Source organism: Neophocaena asiaeorientalis, unplaced genomic scaffold, assembly GCF_003031525.2.
Source record: "Neophocaena asiaeorientalis asiaeorientalis breed wild unplaced genomic scaffold, Neophocaena_asiaeorientalis_V1.1 scaffold678, whole genome shotgun sequence".
NCBI lineage: Eukaryota > Metazoa > Chordata > Mammalia > Artiodactyla > Phocoenidae > Neophocaena > Neophocaena asiaeorientalis.
In genome coordinates, this window is record NW_020175038.1 from 632,435 (window position 1) to 642,450 (window position 10,016).

Below are 10,016 nucleotides of genomic sequence, written 5' to 3' on the forward strand. Positions count from 1 at the left end.
GGATGAATCAAGAAACATAGCATACTGCTATTTATTGGCTGCTCTACCCCTCAGTCTGTGTGTGGGTTACTATGAGATCAGGGTGCTGAGGGTGGCTCATCTGTGCTAATGGCAGAACAACAAGGTAGCAGATGAACCAAAGAGTTAAGACAAAGACAAAATCACTACAAAATACAGCCAAGGACCACCCGTCCCCACACTCGTGTTATTCCCACATTCAATGCAATCTGACAATAACTCCACTTCCCTAGAATACAGTAACCTACATATACGGGATGCAAAGATTTATGTTTATAAAATGATTACCATTTTATGAAGGATGTTAATGGTCCCGTTAGCCTTTATGTTTTACATTGATTTTATTTACTTCTACTTTTGGGTACTGCCTAGGGGAAGGTGACCTCTGCCAGGAAGCTAGTACAGTCCTACTGAAATGCTTGTTTTAAAAACACAAATCTATGCCAATGTGATTGATACATAAGGGAACATACTATGAATTTTGGGTTTGCTTTGCATGAATCGGCCTTCAAAACACACTAGTTGAACACAGAAGACTTCCCCCAGCTAAACCCAGTCGTGTAGAAATACACAAAACCCATACTTATCTGCCGGCAACCTCACTTTACTGCATGCTACACACCATACTCACCCATATCTGGTGTTACATCTCCCATCTGATTTCAGAAAACCCTCTGTGCCACTTCATGACAACACTCACAAGCTCCAACCCTTCCAACACCCGCTTCCACAAGCAGACTTCAGGTCTTCTCATGGAAATGTGCCATATGTATTGTAGTGTTATGATCTCAACCATTTAACATGTGTAAAACCATGCTACCATCGTTATTAGGTTCCTATTTGTGTCACTGACAAATTTTTGAGTGTTACACCCCTAATCCATTTTTCCCCATAAGCCCTGTGGTTTTTACTGCATGATTTGGCATAGCGTGGTGGTTTCTAGGAACACATATGTTATAGCAGAGTTGACTGTACACTGAAATAAATGTCCTAACTTCTGTTACTAAGCCTGGTGTGCCTACTCAAATAGACATCAGCTTTATTCGATACCATTTCTCACGTCTGATCAGCGGACTGCATTGATAAGCCCCTCTGAGGTTAATTCAGATATAGGTATATGCAAGGTTTCTAAGGCAAAGATGGGAACGGGGTAACCATCACCCACTGAATGTCCACAATGAGCTGCAGGCTCATCTTTACTTGATTCAGTCCTGCCTTCATCCTTTACGGTGGCACATGCCATCACCATCGAGGGAACTGAGGCTCAGAGAGGCTAAGTAACTCTTACATGGCATTTAAACTCAGCTCTCTGGGACTTCCCTTGTGGTCCAGTGGTTAAGACTTCACCTTCCAATGCAGGGGGTGCAGGTTTGATCCCTGCTCGGGGAACTAAGATCCCACGTGCCTTGTGGCCGAAAAACCAAAACAGAAGCAATATTGTAACAAATTCAATAAAGACTTTAAAAATGGTCCACATTGGGACTTCCCTCGTGGTCCAGTGGCTGAGACTCCATGCTCCCAATGCAGGGGGCCAGGTTCGATCCCTGGTCAGGGAACTAGGTCCCACACGCCACAACTAAGAGTTCACATGCCTCAACTAAAGAGCCCACATGCTGCAACTAAGACCCAGCGCAGCCAAATAAATAAATATTTTTAAAGTTATTTTTCTTTAATGGTCCACATCAGAAAAATCTAAACAAAAAAACAAACTCAGCTCTGACTCTCTAGCCCATGAGTTTTACCATGTCACTCTGAAAGGAAGAAAGGAGGAAAAGGAAGGGCAACTGGAACTTAGAAGGAACCCACAACCCAGCAGACAAGGTGCCAGGTGCCTTTCCAAAGCCCACCTCAACGTGAACAGCTTTCCCTAGCACAGGAGTCTGGGGAGGGGGACCTATAGGATCAAGACGACTGGGGAGAAATTATAGTAAGTCCACCTAGTTAATTTCTAGGCTCCATTTTAATCACAACCCTCTGCTCAGATACAATCTATGGGAAGAGGCTGCACATTTTGCACCACTGGGAGGCTCAGCCTGGGAGCAGTGAGGTCTGGTAGTTCCAGACTCCCTCCTTCCAAAAGGGATCAACTACTGTGTTGAGGACCCGAGTGCTATAAACACCATTAAAATGAGCTCGAGAACATTTTCTCTCCTGGGTATTCCCGCTCAAGGCTCTGGTTGAAGCAGATGCTGGTGACTTGGCCCAGGTGCCCTGGGTTCCTCCCACTGCAAAAGGAAGATTCTTGGACTTCAGTCAGTATTTTATTGAAAGGGCAGAATCTTCTGACAAAACTGAGCAGGTGAAAATAAACACAGGGTAAAGTTAAAGCTCTTCTCCCTCTCGATGCCCTTCTGAATTAAAGACAAAAGAGTAACAGATATTGCCAGCTCAAAAGACTGGTAGGGATCTGGTGGGGACCCTTCAGCAAAAAAGGCTAACATACTGTGATTTCACACCAGCTCTCTAAATTCCTCCTGTCTGCTGGGTAATCAAGCAGCAAATCCGATACCCTCTTTATTCATCTGAATTTGGAAATAAGGAAAGCCTTGAGAAAGATACTTGGCTTAAGGGTAAGTAGTGAAATATGGAAGCTCCTCAGGCAAGGGTAGCAAGCCACTCTTTCATAACATTTGCTCCTAATAAAGACTTAAGGAGCTGAGAATTCCTCAGCATTTCCTAAGAAATTAGCTCTATCCTTCCTGTCCTTGGCAATTTTGTGGCACAAAAGCACCAATAAAACAACTTTGCTCATTTTGCAGTCACTATTTGGAAAACTGACCATAATTGGTGGGTGGGGCTGCCCCTTGAATGAAGACAAAATATGTGTTGTTGCAGTTGGAGAGAAAAGGTGCTAAAACACATTTTTTCTTTATTCCAACAATTCTTTTGTTACAACTTTCATCTTATAAGTGGTCTCGACTTCTGGCTTCTTTTCTATTTCATTTGAGGCAAGGAGAAAACTTCGGTTTTATTATACTTTGGCTAATAGTTTCATTTGAAGATGGAATAATTCTTAAAATTCCATGAATTAAATGCCTTGAATTGACACAGTGGTCTTCCTGCACTGCCAGAAAGGAAATCGGTGTGAAGTCCTCTTTGCTTATATTCAAGAGTTATGACGGCTCCTCCCAAGCCTTGACAAGACCTGTCTATCCTGTCTTTGATCCCAGCTGATCCTAGAAATGAAAGGCTCTCTTTTGGGCACTGTTATTGTCCAGCGAATCTCAGTGTCCTTCTATGAACCCTCTCAATTGGCTTAGCTAGAAAAATAGTTACCAAGAGGAGCAAGACCTTTCTTCCATTACCTTTCTTTTGATATCTACATTCTTCTTTTTAAAATTGGACTCCTGCTCAGATTCAATGTCCATGTGGGTCCTCCCTGATCCGTGACCTGGCCTAACTGCTTTCCTTAGAGAACTCTCAACTCCTCCCTACCTGCATGGCTCCTCAGAATTCATACAAATCCCTCTCCTCCATCTGTGTAGCAGAGTCGGTTGATTCTATCGTCAATCAAACAAGCCCCTGGATTCTCATTTCTCGGCTGTAACTGCTGACCCATATAGACTGAGCCTTCCAACTGTCTTGGTTTGGTCTCCCCATGCCAAGAAAGTGATACTGGAAGTGACCTTTCATCGGCACATCCCTGGCAGGGGTTAGGTTTCTAAACCTTATAAGCATCTTCTTCATGCTGAGATTAAAAGGCTTTTCAATCAAACTACCCATGGGTCTCGATACTGCATCCTGGTCACATGGGTCATATCCTCTCCCACTGAATAGCTTTCTTTGATGCTCTCAGAAACAGTGTTCAAAGCACCAAGCTTGATTCACGTCCCTTCCCAACACATTGCTCCTTGGCTTTCGATGTATAGCCTTTAGTTGGACCATGGACTACACAGGTCTTTCTGTTTTGAAAGTACTTAAAAAATAGTCTCCAATTTCAATTAATCTCTGTACTTTTTTTTTAACCTAAATTTCCTTTGCTCCTATGGATTTTAACTGTCCTTTATTCAGTTTGTAATAGGGAAGAGCAAATCTGACTCCATATTAGATCAGTTTCTTTTACTTTAACCTTAGTGCTCTGTTGCCTGTGCTTAGTCATGCTGGCTCTGCACCTTTTGTAAAAGAATGTTGCCTATAGCCTGAAATATACAGGATAGCCCATTCTCAAGACTCTGACCTTTAAGAGTCCATTCATTTAGAGATTAAAAAAAGTTGCAGAACAGAGAGTAACATTTGTCTTGTTGGAGGTTTACAGGAACATTGAGACTTGACCTACAGGAACACTGTGACTTGACCTAGCTGCATGAACAAAGGATTCCAACACCAAGAAGTCTGAGACAACTAACCATGCCCCTCCCTCACCTTGCCTTTAAAAGTGCTTTGCTGAAACCCTTCGAGGAGTTCAGGGTTTGCTGGGCACAAGCCCCCCATCTCCTTGCATGGCCCTGCAATAAACCTTTCTCTGCTCCAAACTCCATTGTTTCGGTATTGTTTGACCTCACTGTCCACTGGGCACACGAACTTGCATTTGTTAACAAGTTGTATATCTTCCATGCCCATGCCCCCATCCCCCCCAACCATCATTGTTAAAAAGGTAAAGGATGAAAATCTCAATTCCATTATTAGGATGGCATCCAATCATTTCTCTCCTATATTATCTGAAAGGAAATTGTCTGGTCACTTAACAGTGACCACACATTTTTTTTTTTTTTGGGTGCACCATGCAGCTTATGGGACCCCGACCAGGGCTCTCAGCAGTGAAAGGACGGAGTCCTAACCACTGGACCGCCAGGGAATTCCCTGAACCACATTTTCTTGTGGAAGGTTTCCTAAAAGGTCTTCAGGAAATCAATTCTCAGTTACTTGCCGTTACAGTGTATATTCAACCATCCTGATCAACACACTTCTTGGTCAGATTCCCCTAAGTTTGGACAGAACCACAGTTTCACCAAGAGTCGGATTAAATTGGGAAGGAATTTAAAGCTGGATAATCCGAGGATTTCAGGTTAGTATCAGAGATGCTATCATCACACTCACAAATTCTTAGTAAGAACATTATTAATTTGTATTATTTATAATTTGTTAATAAATTTTATTAACAAAAGCACTGGGCATTAGTAAAGCTGACTCTCACTCAACATTCACTCTCTCTATCAGAAAACAAAGTCATGCCAGAACACTTATGCAGCAATAAAGAAAAGATGCCTTGCTGGTTACCTGGACAAAAACTAAACTTCAGAAAAATACACTGAAAGTATTCAGGTATTCTTAAAGCTGCCTATGTAGAAGTTCAACTCCCCTCAGGCAAATATTACAGGGAATTCATATTTTCTTACTTCGCGCTCTTATAATAAATTTTAACTCTGAACCAAATCCTATTCCCCAAACTCTGGCCACTTCCTGGGTGAATGGTAAGATTTATTTCCCCTGTAGGGACATTGTCAGACTGTTTTATGAGTCAAAAATCTGTGTGCGGTGGAACACATCTCCTACTCACTCTTTTCATTGCTTCAGTAGGTCCTCTGTAAACTGGGTAGGAAGTGTGTTAAACTCAGACCTTCCCCCAAGAACCCTTCTTGAAATACTGAGCTTTCCTTTAAATCCAAGCACACTAACCCCCTTTTTAAAACTATCAACAACCAGCACTTTATGCCTCTTAATCACAGGGGGGCACAGTAGTAGCTACTGAGGACTCTGAATTAAGGTCTGTTTTTCATCTCTTTCTTCTTCACCCATCCCATTTTCTTTGCCTTGGAAAAGTCCCCAAAGCTCTTCAATGGAAGATGGCAACTGCTTTCAGGACTTCCCTGGTGGCCCAGTGGTAAAGAATCCGCCTTCCAATTCAGGGGACGCGGGTATGATCCCTGGTCAGGGAACTAAGATCCCACATGCCGTAGGGCAACTAAGCCTGTGCGCCACAACTATTGAGTCCGCACAGCTCAATGAGAGAGCCCGCATGCCACAAACTACAGAGCCCATGCACCCTGGAGCCCGCGCGCCACAACTCGAGAGAGAAAACACACACGCCACAACTAGAGAGAAGCCTGAGCAATGCAACAAGGAGACCGTGCCCCGCAATGAAAGATCCTGAGTGCCACAACTAAGACCCAACACAGGCAAAATAATAATAATAATTTTAAAAAAGATATGCTCTCACAGACAGGCAAGACAATTCCTAGAGACGGTGTCTATTAAAATAAAATTTTTTAACATTATTGCAGATTTTAAAAACTGCAGATAAGTTTGGCAATGCAGGGAAATAGCCACTCTTAAAACATAGTGAGGGACTTCCCTGGTGGTCCAGTGGCTAAGACTCCGAGCTCCCAATGCAGGGGGCCCAGGTTCGATCCCTGGTCAGGGAACTAGATCCCACATGCCACAACTAAAGATCCTGCACACCGCAACTAAAGATCCCACATGCTGCAACTAAGACCCGACGCAGCCAAATAAATAAATATTTTTTTAAAATAGTGGGAGCAAAAATGGGTATACTCTTTCCTAAGGGTAATTTGGCAACTCAGTCAAAAACCTTTCCTACATGAATACCCTTTAATTCAGCAACTCTGTTTCCAGGACATATCCTAAGGAAATAATTATGTGTCAAAAGATTTAGCTTTAAGTGCATCCGTCACAGTACGTTGCAGCATGTTACAGAAAAACTGGAAACAACCTAAATGATCCAAAGTGGAGAATTAGTAAAATAAATTATGTTCATTCTATAATGGGTATTCCATCATTTAAAATATCATTGTGGATAATATAGATTTGTACAGATGTTTACAATATATTGGGTAACAAAAATAAGTGAAAAAATAACATGCATAAGATAATCAAAATTTTGTTTAAAAATTATAAAAATATACTATTTTTCATTAAATCTAAAATGCCACCAATTGTAAGATTTTTTTACATACCACCAAGAAAGAAAAAAATGCTGCCAATTAAACTATGACACTCCAATGTTTGTAAATCACATCTTGATTTTTTTTTTTTTTTTTTTTTTTTTTTGCAGTACGCGGGCCTTTCACTGTTGTGGCCTCTCCCGCTGCGGAGCACAGGCTCCAGACGCACAGCCTCAGCGGCCATGGCTCACAGGCCTAGCCGCTCTGCAGCATGTGGGATCTTCCCAGACCGGGACACGAACCCGTGTCCCCTGCATCGGCAGGCAGACTCTCAACCACTGCGCCACCAGGGAAGCCTACACATCTTGATTTTAAAGAAGTTAAATGTGAAATAACATGCGTATCAGAATCTACAAAACATGGGGGCAGGGGGATCACGTATGCGTGTAAAATTTTTACAACATCAGAGTAAGGAAGTATTTCAGACAGACACAAAAGGCACGTGAAAAAGATGAACAGATTTGGCTATCTAAAACTTTGAACTCCTGTACAATAAAAAGCAACAGTGAAAAGAGGGCTTCCCTGGTGGCGCAGTGGTTGGGAGTCCGCCTGCCGATGCAGGGGACGCGGGTTCATGCCCCGGTCTGGGAAGATCCCACATGCCGCGGAGCAGCTGGGCCCTGAGCCATGGCCGCTAAGCCTGCGCATCTGGAGCCTGTGCTCCGCAACGGGAGAGGCCACAACAGTGAGAGGCCCGCATACCGCAAAAAAAAATAGTGAAAAGACAAGCCACAGACTGGGAGAAAATATTTGCAATGCACATAATTGAGAGGGGATTAGTATCCAGCATATATTAAGAAATCCTGCAGATTAAAAAGACAGATAGCAAACAGAAAAATGGATAAAAATATATGAATAGACAATTCACAAGAAAGGAAACTCAAGAACCAAATTAAAATAACATGTAAGAAGAGGTTTTCAAATTAAAACCAGCAAAAGATACCCTTTCACACCCATTAGACTGGCCAACATGAAAAAAAATCTGACCGTTCTAAGTTTTAGCAGGAATGCTATGCATGCTCATGGGAGCATGAACTGGTGAGCTGACTCAAAAAGCAATCTGAGGGCTTCCCTGATGGCGCAGTGGTTGAGAGTCCGCCTGCCGATGCAGGGGACACGGGTCTGTGCCCCAGTCCGGGAGGATCCCACTTGCCGCGGAGCGGCTGGGCCCATGGGCCATGGCCGCTGGGCCTGCGACTACTAAAACTGAAGACCTTCATCTTCCTACAAAGAAGAAACCCTAGTTCTAGTACTTGCACTAAAGAAACAAACATGCACACAAAAAGGCATACACAGAAAAAACTTCATTGTAGCATTGTTTATAAAGGCAAAGATGTAATTATAGTATAAATAAACACAAATATAAAATGTTATATTTTACATTTATATGATATAGAATATACACAATAAATATAAATAAATTTTAATTATAACATAAATAAAATTTTACCTATTCATACAACAGAAGACCATATAGCAGTTTAAATGAATGTATGAAGTTCCATGTATCTCTGTATATAGGGAATGGGACTGGGGAGGGGTTCACAGGGACTTTCAACTTTATTGACAGTCTTCATCAAGAGCTTAAAAAACAGGGGGGAGTTTTATAGCAAATGCAGCATAATGCTAAAGTCTGACACGGCTTGGTAGGGGAGCCCACAGGTATTTCTTATATTACTTTCTATTATTATCTGCATGCTTAAAATATTTTACAATTAAAAAATAAAATTTAAAAGCACATACCCTAAGACTGTCAAAAAATTTTGGTAGATGTGTGTTGATGTGTACATGTCTGTGTATGTGGTCTTGGGCAAACTGCTTAAGGTTTACTCATTTGCAAAATAAGGGTGAAAGTAGCAACTACACAGAATGCTGTGAAGACCGAAATAACCCACGTATGAAACCTAGCACTCCCCAGCACTCTGGAAACATTTAACACATGTTAACTCTCACCAATGATCAGGCAAAAAAATACACAAGGTGCATGAAAAGCACCAGTGGTTAAATCTAGGTGGGTGTGTGTTTGTTATTGCTGTTGTTCTACTTCTTTCTTCTATTTTTGTTTCTAAGTTTCCCCCCCACCCAAAAAAAAACTGTAAAAAATTGTAAGAGCTATTGAGAATGAAAACACTTATCCAGTCATTCAACAAACACTTCTCACTCCAGCTCCCTAGGAGCCAAGTTATGCTAGGTGCTGGGAATACAAAAACCCAATAATCCCAACTCCTGAGGAGCGCTCAAGAAAGTGTAGTAAAAAATGAAAATTCTTGGGCTTCCCTGGTGGCGCAGTGGTTGAGAGTCCGCCTGCCGATGCAGGGGACACGGGTTCGTGCCCCAGTACGGGAAGATCCCACATGCCACGGAGCGGCTGGGCCCGTGAGCCATGGCCGCTGAGCCTGCGCGTCCGGAGCCTTGCTACGCAACGGGAGAGACCACAACAGTGAGAGGCCCGCGTACAGAAAAAAAAAAAAAAAAAAAAAAGAAAGAAAATTCCTAATTACACATGAATACATACATATAGCAGGGCGAGAACTTCTCATGGGCCAGTCCCAACAACAGTAGAATCTTTGGAAACAAGGCTTTCGTCCTGAGATGAGGAGGAGCGAGCCAGGAACATGTACTATCTGCCATTTACTAAGCATGTAATAATCCCTGCAGAGTCAAGAACTAAACCATACTACTTAGCAAAAAGGCACAGATTCTCCAGTATAATCCTTTAATCCTTTGCTACTGAAGTATGGTTCATGGCTCAAACTGTTACTATTCAGCAACCAGAAAAGTACAGAAGCTTCTAGATGTTTAGAAACTTTTGTACCAATTTGACATTGCCACAACATCCAAATATGTGATCTGTAGATCTGCCTCACTGAACAGAACAGAGGACAAAAGTAAAGGTTCATAAGAGATTGAAAAAAAAAAATTAAAACAGAACAAACAAAACCAGAAGGAAACAGCGCTCCGCTCCTTACTCGGCCCCCATTTTTCATCAAATACCTCCGGGGAGCGCTGGGGTGGGGAAGTGGTTTCTCCCAATTTCTGACTTGCCTGCTAATTAGGGCTTTCTTTCTTTTCTTTTCTTTTCTTTTTTTTTTTTTT

The 10,016-nt window shown here is 42.2% G+C and overlaps 1 protein-coding gene across 1 annotated transcript in view; it reads right to left on the minus strand.

Annotated features, from left to right (window-relative positions):
• WWP2 (WW domain containing E3 ubiquitin protein ligase 2) overlaps window positions 1-10,016 on the minus strand; it is a 122,094-nt gene that overhangs the window by 32,182 nt on the left and 79,896 nt on the right. The gene's annotated exons all lie outside the window — the stretch shown is intronic.